Genomic DNA, 8,209 nt, shown 5'->3' with positions numbered 1-8,209 from the left:
TCCTCCTCCTCCCATCATTCTCTCTGCGTCAGGCTGCCTCGCCCAGTCTCTTTTTGGCCTGCTATCGGCCTGCCAATTTTTTTTTTTAATAGCAAAGAACATAATCCACAGCATTTCCCCCTTTTGTCTAATTTTTAAAAAAGGAAAGTTAAAACTTTTAACAGATTTCTGTGGATTTTGAGACTAGCTGGAATCTATGTAGTGAGTTTTAGGACATCCAGAGTTACATAGCCTGTCTAAGAAAAGAAAAGAAAAGAAAAGAAAAGAAAAGAAAAGAAAAGAAAAGAAAAGAGGGCTGGAGAGATGGCTCAGTGGTTAAGAGCATTGACTGCTCTTCCAGAGGTCCTGAGTTCAATTCCCACCAACCATATGGTGGCTCACAACCACCGGTAATAAGATCTGGTGCCAACTTCTGTCTGCAGGGACACATGCAGGCAGACCATTGTATATATAATAAAAATAAATAAATTTAAAAAAAGAAAATAAAAGAAAAAGGTATGTCTGTGGGTCATGTGTACGTGTGGTGCCTACAGAAGGCATCAGATTCCTTGGAACTGGAGTTAGGCAGTTAGGAGCCACCTTGTGTATGCTGGGAATTGAACCTGGGTCCTTTTGAAAGAGTTTCCAGTGTTTTTAACTGCTGACCATATCTCCAGCTTCTGGAACGCACATTTCATTCATTCATTCATTGTTTTTTTTTTTTTTTTTTTTTAGATTTATTTATTTATTTTTGAGACAGGGTTTCTCTGTGTAACAGCCCTGGCTGTCCTGAAACTTACTCTGTAGACCAGGCTGGCCTTGAACTCACAGAAAGTTCCCTACTTCCCTCTACTTCCCGAGTGCTGGGATTAAAAGCAGGCGCCACTACCACCTACCTGACTCGAAACCTACATTTTAAAAAGGAATCAATACTTTATTTTGTAGTAGAGAGGCATGATGGTCATTTTGACTGGATGTGAAGTCATCTAAAAGACAGATGTGTCGTGTGTGCGTGTGTGTGTGTGTATGAGTATGTGTATGGGTGCCCAAGAGGCCAAATAGTGCATCAGATCCTCTAGAGCGGGAATAGACGATTGTGAGCTGCCTGTGGGTGCTGGCAACTGACCTAAGGTCTTCCTGTATTGCTCTTGCAGAAGGACCTAGGTTTAATCCCCTGCACCCACATGGTGGTGGTGGTGATGGAGTCACAACTGCTTTTATTTATTTATTTTTTTTTTTTGTTTTCCGAGACAGGGTTTCTCTGTGGCGTTGGAGCCTGTCCTGGAACTAGCTCTGTAGACCAGGCTGGTCTCAAACTCACAGAGATCCGCCTGCTTCTGCCTCCCAAGTGCTGGGATTAAAGGCGTGCGCCACCACCGCCCAGCTCACAACTGCTTTTAATTTCAGCTCCAGGGGATCTGACATCTTCTTCTGGTCTCCATGGACATTCCCATATGTGGTGTACACAAGACACTCATGCACACACAGTATTTATTTGTGCATGTGTACACATGTGTGCAGGCTTACAACTGACATTGTTGAGGATGAAGTATAGCGTGAATTCTAATTGGCCTTAATAATCAAAACTCAGAGTCAGATATTGGGGGGTGTAAGCTGAAGAATCAGAGAGACAGAGCAGTCAGCCACTAGAGAGTACTTACCTTTACCAATGCTCAGACTGCAGGGGAGATCCTGATTCTATGATTCCTCGACTGCATCTCAGACTGCTCCTCAGACTGCATCTGAGTCCGTCTCCTCCCACCTTATATTCTTCTCTCTGCCCAGCCATATCACTCCTGTCTCCTCTTCCCTAGTGCTGGGATTAAAGGCATGTGATCCCAAGTGCTGGGATCACTTTGGTGTGAGTTCTGTTTCTCTTTTAGGCAGATTCAATCTTGGGTAGCCCAGGGTGGCCTTGAACTCACAGAGGTCTGTCTGCCTCTATCTTCCCAAGTACTGGCATTCAAGGTGTGTGCCACCACTGTCTGGCTTCTATAGCTAACTAGTGGCTTAGCTCTGCACTCTGATCTTCAGGCAAGCTTTATTTGTTAGAGCACAAAGTATCACCACAATGACGTCAGAAGCCAAGACTTCTTTCTTTTTTGGAGACAGGGTCTCATTATGCTGACTTTAAACTCAGAAATCTACCTACCTTTGCCTCCTGAGTGCTGGGATGAGCAGTGAACTATCATGCCAAACCAGTGGAATTTCTTTCTTTTTTTTTTTTTTTAAATATTTATTTATTTACTTATTATGTATACAATGTTCTGTTTGTGTGTATGCCTGCAGGCCAGAAGAGGGCACCAGACCTCATTACAGATGGTTGTGAGCCATCATGTGGTTGCTGGGAATTGAACTCAGGACCTTTGGAAGAGCAGGGAATGCTCTTAACCACTGAGCCATCTCTCCAGCCCCCCAGTGGAATTTCTTAAATGAGTTTTTCACACACTGTATGCCAGGGGGTTTTGAAATACTCGTTTGAGGAACACAAATCCTTCATAGACTGAGGCTCCTCAAACTAGTTTCGAACTCCTGGGATCAAGCAATTCTTGCCCTTAAGCCTCCTGCATAGCTGGGACTTAAAGGAGTGCCACCAAGCTTTGTGGAGTTTGGCTTCTGACCCAGTCTTATGTCCCAAGAACTAGCCTAGGAGGTCTACTTTATCCCAGGGCAATTTGTTTGGTGTTTCAGGGTGCTTCTGTTGCACAAGAGGTGAAGCCCTTGAGTTCCCTGTATTTGGCATTTACTTAAACCAAACCTGTAGGGATAGATGCTGGAAGGTTCTTACCTACATATAGATTTTTTTCTTTTGTTTTTCGAGACAGAATTTCTCTAGGAAGCCCTGCCGGTCCTGGAATTCACTCTGTAGACCAGGCTGTCCTTGAACTCAAGAGATCCACCTGCCTTTGGAATTAAAAGGTACCAGCCACCATCACCTGGCTGTTTTTATTTTATTTTAAATAAAGTAGTTATTTTTATTTTATTTACTTTTCTTTGAGACAGGCTTTCTATTATGTAGCTCTGGCTGTCCTGGAACTCAACTATATAGACCAAGCTGGGATTAAAGGCATAAACTACCTGGGTCACCAAGTTTTCTTTCTTCCTTTCTCCCCTCCCCTCCCCTTTCTTTTCTTTTCTTTCTTCCTTTCCTTTCTTTTTTTTTTTTTTTTTTTTTTTTTGTATTTTCAAGACAGGGTTTCTCTGTGGCTTTGGAGCCTGTCCTGGAACTAGCTCTTGTAGACCAGGCTGGCCCCGAACTCACAGAGATCCCCCCTGTCTCTGCCTCCCAAGTGCTGGGATTAAAGGCATTCGCCACCACTGCCCCACCACGGAGTTTTCATTAGGGAGACTTTGCGAGACCCCACACCCTGGTGATGGCAACAGTGGGAAGCACAGAGAAACAGAGAGAGAGGCCTGTTTCCTCCCGGCCCCCGCTCCATGTGGGTAGTTTTGAGCCTGTGCTCAGTGGTTACCCTGGGGCACAAATGACTTAATCTGAGAAGTCTTTAGTTTCAAACCATCAGGAAAATAGCTCAGGTACCCCCGCCGCCGGGCTATTCCAAACAGAGTCCTGGAATGCTGCGGTCCCTGCCGCCCTTCTCAATATGGTGCCGCCCAGCGGCCACCGCGCGCAGGCCGGCCGCGCTGACGTGTGTGCGCGCGCGCGCTTCCTCTGTGCCCCGCCTCGGCGCATGCGTACTGCGCGCTGTCTTCTCCCAGCCTGAGCAGCGGCGGTGGCGGCGGCGGCAGAGGCGGCTTCGGGGACGGCGTCGGCAGCGGTAGCCGCGGCGGCATTTGAGTGGCGGAAGATGGCGGCTCCGGGCTGTCCCGGGTCCCGCCAGCCGTGAAGATTCCCCGAGCACGGCAAGCACCGGCCTCAGGCAGAGCGGCTGTGCTCTGGCCCTGGCCCTGGCTCCTTCGCCATCGTCGCCGGAGACGCCAAGCCGAGAGCGCGGAGCGGGCTGGGCCAGGTGAGGCCTCTCCCGGTGCGGGGCCGCAGCCGGGTGCCGACGCCTCCTACGCTTTATGCCCGGGGATCCCGGGACATCCCGAATCCGGCGCGGGCGCGGTGTCCTGCGCGGGCGTGGGTCTTGGCGGGCCTGGGGGATTGCTGTCGTCATCCTCGCTTCCCCTGGCTGTGGTGGGGATGGGTGCAGACCTGTGCCCTCTCCTCAGCAGGGTGGTTCTGGTCCTCACCCGGGCCGGGAGAGGATGCGTGGCCAGGGCAAGAATGGCTTTCGGGGTGTCATCGAGCCTCACCCCGCCCCCCTGAAACCCTTAAGTCCTCGGAGAAGAGCGGGAGACGGCTGCCCTCCCGAATTGGGGTTGCGGCGGCGAGGGGCCGGCGTCTCGGAAGCTGCAGCTGCAGAGAAATGATTTTTTGGAATCGGCTGACGAATTGAAACCCAAGCAGTTCCTTTCCTGACCCCTAGCCGTTTGGGTGTTCTCTTAGGAGTGGGAACTGCAGCTCTCCTTGCTGGAGACAGCAGTCCACGTTGTGACTGAGGAAGGCTTGCCCTGGTGGGAATTGTCTGCTCAGAACCGTGGAGGGTGGGAGCGGGTTCGTAGATCCAGAGAGACAACAATTGGGTGAGATCCTGATAGTCTCAGCCGAGAAACTTCAGATGTTGGAGTTGGTTCGAAACCTTTGGAACAACCGATTGCTTTGTCTGTTGGATCTTCTGGAAAATAAACGCTTCGTTTCGTTTCTCAATGGCCACAATGTTTGTACTTTTCTTTGGTAGCCTTCCGGTGGATCTAGGTGCAGAACCAGACATATAGCCGGTTTTCACTTGCTGGAGGCAACACTGTACTATTTTGTTATTTTGTTGTTGTTTTTCTTGGAACAACTTTTTTGTTGTTGAAACGCTAGTAATTGAGTGACTTTGGTTTTGTTTTTCGGGTAGAGAAGCCGGTTTGATGCCTGGTGGCCTTTTTAGTGAGGAAGAATGGCTTCAGCTGGAATTGTGCTCCTGTGAATTGTTGGGACCATCTCTTTTGCTTGGATACACCAAGCGTCTTTTGTAACAAATCGGGCTTTGCTTGTGCTTAAGAATGATGACATCATGGATTTAAAGGGACAAGGGAAATTGCCGGAAACACCATCACTTAGAATTCAGTCTGTAGCTCTTAAGCTGGACAGGGATGTTCTCTGTCAGATTTCTAACTGAGCTTATTCAATTGTCTAGTGTGGCTGGGTGTCTCTTCTGTTGCATGTTGATCAATTTATATCCTATAACTGTTTGCTTTAGATAAACCCAACTTAATATAACATTCAATCTACACTGAGCCTTGAGTGTTTTTTGCACTTCAGCCAGCTTTTAAGGACAACTATTAAGTTAAAATGACAATTACTTCATTTAATATTAGCTAATTCTTTGGCTATTCCTCCCCCCTTTCCTAAATTAACGTTTTCTATAGAAATGTGTAGATTTCCTCAGTATCTTTGCTAAAGCTGTAGACTTGAGCTAGAAGTAGGAAATCGGAGGGTCATTCTGCATGTTACTTGGAGTCAGCAGTGGTTTGACATGCTCCTTGGCGTCATCTGCTACATTGCTGTGCTACGTAATCATCAGATATTGATGGAACTCCGTGGCATCGTTTCAGCTTTATTTCCTTACCTGTCTTGTGTATAAAAAGAGAAAGATTAGGAAAAACAGCTGAGGATGCCTGTTTTGTTTTTTTTTAAAAAAATATAAACGTCATTTTATGTGTACAGGTGTTTTGTCTGCATGTACCCCCCCCCCCCCCCCCCCCCCCCGCTGGAACTAGCTCTTGTAGCCTGGCCTTGAACTCACAGAGATCCACCTGTCTCTGCCTCCCGAGTACTGGGATTAAAGGTGTGTGCCACCACCGCCCGACTTCGGCATGCATGCACATTTATGTGTACCATGTGTATGCCTGGTGCCATGGAGCCCCTGGAACTGGAGTTGTAGACAGTTGTGAGCTGCCATATGGGTGCTGGGAATTGAATCCCGGTCCTCTAGAGGCTCTTAACTGCTGAACTTTGCTCCAGCCCCTGGAAATTTTTTTTTTAAAGATTTTTATTAAAAAATGTGTGCATGTGTGCCTGTGTATGAGAGAGAAAGGCAGAAAGAAAGAGAGGGACAGGGATAGAGCTAATCCATGTTTTGTGAGCCATCTGGTATGGATGCTCGGAGTTGAACTTGGATCTGCAAGAGCAACACGCACTTTTAACCACTGAGCCATCTCTAGCCCTAGGATGCGTCTTCATGTTGATTTCTGGAAGGGCTTTATCAAATATCATTTTATGTAGCTGTGTGATAGCTGTCTTCTGTAAAGAGCAGGCAAAGAAAGACCTAGAGGTGAAGAGTACGTGATCATGTGTTTTCAGGGTGTCTTAGTGAACTAGCAATTCTTTATAAAACCTAAAGCCGCTTGGTTCAATAATGGTGTTCCCTCTTTACAAGATCGTAAAGTAGATAAAAAGATAATGTTTGTGAAAGCGCTCTGAAAAATGTATACTTTGAAATACGTAGGATAGTGGTCATGACAGTGCGGGCCATTGATCTCAGCACTCATGAGGTGTAGGTAGGCGAATCTCTGTTTTCTAGGCCACCCTGGGCTATGTACCAAGTTCCGGGATAATCCGGACTTCATAATGAGGCCCTGGCTTTTTTTTTTTTAAAAAAAAAAATATTTATTATTTATACAGTTAGCCAGAAGAGGGTACCAGACCTCATTACAGATGGTTGTGGGCCACCATGTGGTTGCTGGGAATTGAACTCAGGACCTTTGGAAGAGCAGGCAATGCTCTTAACCGCTGAGCCATCTCTCCAGCCCGAGGCCCTGGCTTTAAAAAAAAAAAAAGTACAGTACAAAGAAAATAGATTATCTCTTCAATAAAGCATCTATTAAAAGCCCCCCTCTATGTGTTGGGTACTTAAGGAAGGAGGTACTGATGATTCTAAGGACAACTTCTTATCTAAAAGTTGGTTAGAGCCTGGTTGGAAAGCCAGACAAGAAAATCAAGTGCATTTGTTTAACCTGGAGAGAGAAGGGAGGTTCTCAGAGCTGGGGTGATTTTTCTTCTCTTTTCTAGTAATTTATTTCTTTAAAAATTATTTTAGATTTATTTTATGGGTATGAATTTTTTTCTGAATGTTTGTGTGTTCACCATATACTTGTGTGGTGCCCTCAGAGTTTAGAAGAGGACATGGGACTCCCCAAAACTGGAGTGGTCAATGACTGTGAACCACCATGTAGGTGCTAGGAATCCAACCCTTGTCCTCTGGAAGAGCAGCTGGTACTCTTAACCACTGAGACATCTCTCCAGCTCTGGAATTTGTTGATTTCTTGTCTCAATATGTATGTAGCTTGTGTCAGCCCAGGTCCTCACCATCCTCCTCCTGACTTCCCCAGGGCTGGGATTCTAGGTGTGGACAGGCACACGTGGCTTAGGAAAACTTAATTTTTTTTTTTTTTTTTTTGGTCCTGGGTTCTTTCTCGTTTTATTCATTCACTGTCATGATGCTTCCTTCACAGCCTGTCCCAGTTAGGCTTTCTGAGTTGTCAAAGATCCAGCAGTCTTGGGAGAGCCTTTGTGAGTGAGTCACAGGCGCAGGCAGGAAGCATTCCCTCAGTGAACGTCCCTTAGGTTCTGAAGGAGGAAACTTCAGAGTTACACTTTTTATTTATTTATTTTTGGATACACTAGCACACGAGCATTGTGTTTCAGTTGCTTCTACAGGGGTGGCTATGATGATGATGGAGCCTTGCAAACAAGACAGCTATTTTGCCACTGATCTACATCCCCAGCCCTGTTTTATGTTTTTATTTTTGTTTTTTCAGTGTTTGTGGGTCTTTTGCCTGCATGTAGGTTTGTGCACTGTGTACATTCCTGGTGCCCACAGAGGCCAGAAGAGGGCATTGGATCCTTTGAAACTGGAGTTGCAGAAGGTTTTGAGCTGCCATGTGGTGCTGGAAATCCAATTCAGGATGCTTTTAATTTTGTTGCTCCAACCCTCTATCCTCCCCCTGATTGTTTGTTTGTTTGTTTGTGACAGATTTAGTTGGTCCCAAGTTGGCCTGGAGCTTGTCATCTTCCTGTCATCCTAAACTCTGTAGGTTTGGGGTTACAGATATCTGCAGTATGCCTACCATTGTATATTTTCACTGGCCTTGAACTCACTGTGTAGCAGAAGATGACCTGGGATTTCTGATCCTCTTGCCTCTGCCTCCCTAGCACTAGGGAGGCCTGTACTACCAC

General features: G+C 46.5%; 1 protein-coding gene across 1 annotated transcript in view; it reads left to right on the top strand.

Moving 5' to 3' along the window:
- The first annotated feature begins 3,700 nt into the window (after positions 1–3,700).
- Positions 3,701–8,209, top strand: part of Fbxo42 (F-box protein 42) — a 64,999-nt gene continuing 60,490 nt past the window's right edge. The window contains exon 1 of the mRNA XM_057784442.1: positions 3,701–3,950. The gene's annotated coding sequence lies outside the window, so the exon portion shown is untranslated. The remainder of the gene's footprint in view (positions 3,951–8,209) is intronic.

The sequence above is a fragment of the Chionomys nivalis genome, chromosome 11 (genome assembly GCF_950005125.1).
Source record: "Chionomys nivalis chromosome 11, mChiNiv1.1, whole genome shotgun sequence".
NCBI classification, from domain to species: Eukaryota; Metazoa; Chordata; class Mammalia; order Rodentia; family Cricetidae; genus Chionomys; species Chionomys nivalis.
Note: the sequence above shows the minus strand (reverse complement) of the source record. Positions and strands in the feature narration are given on the sequence as shown.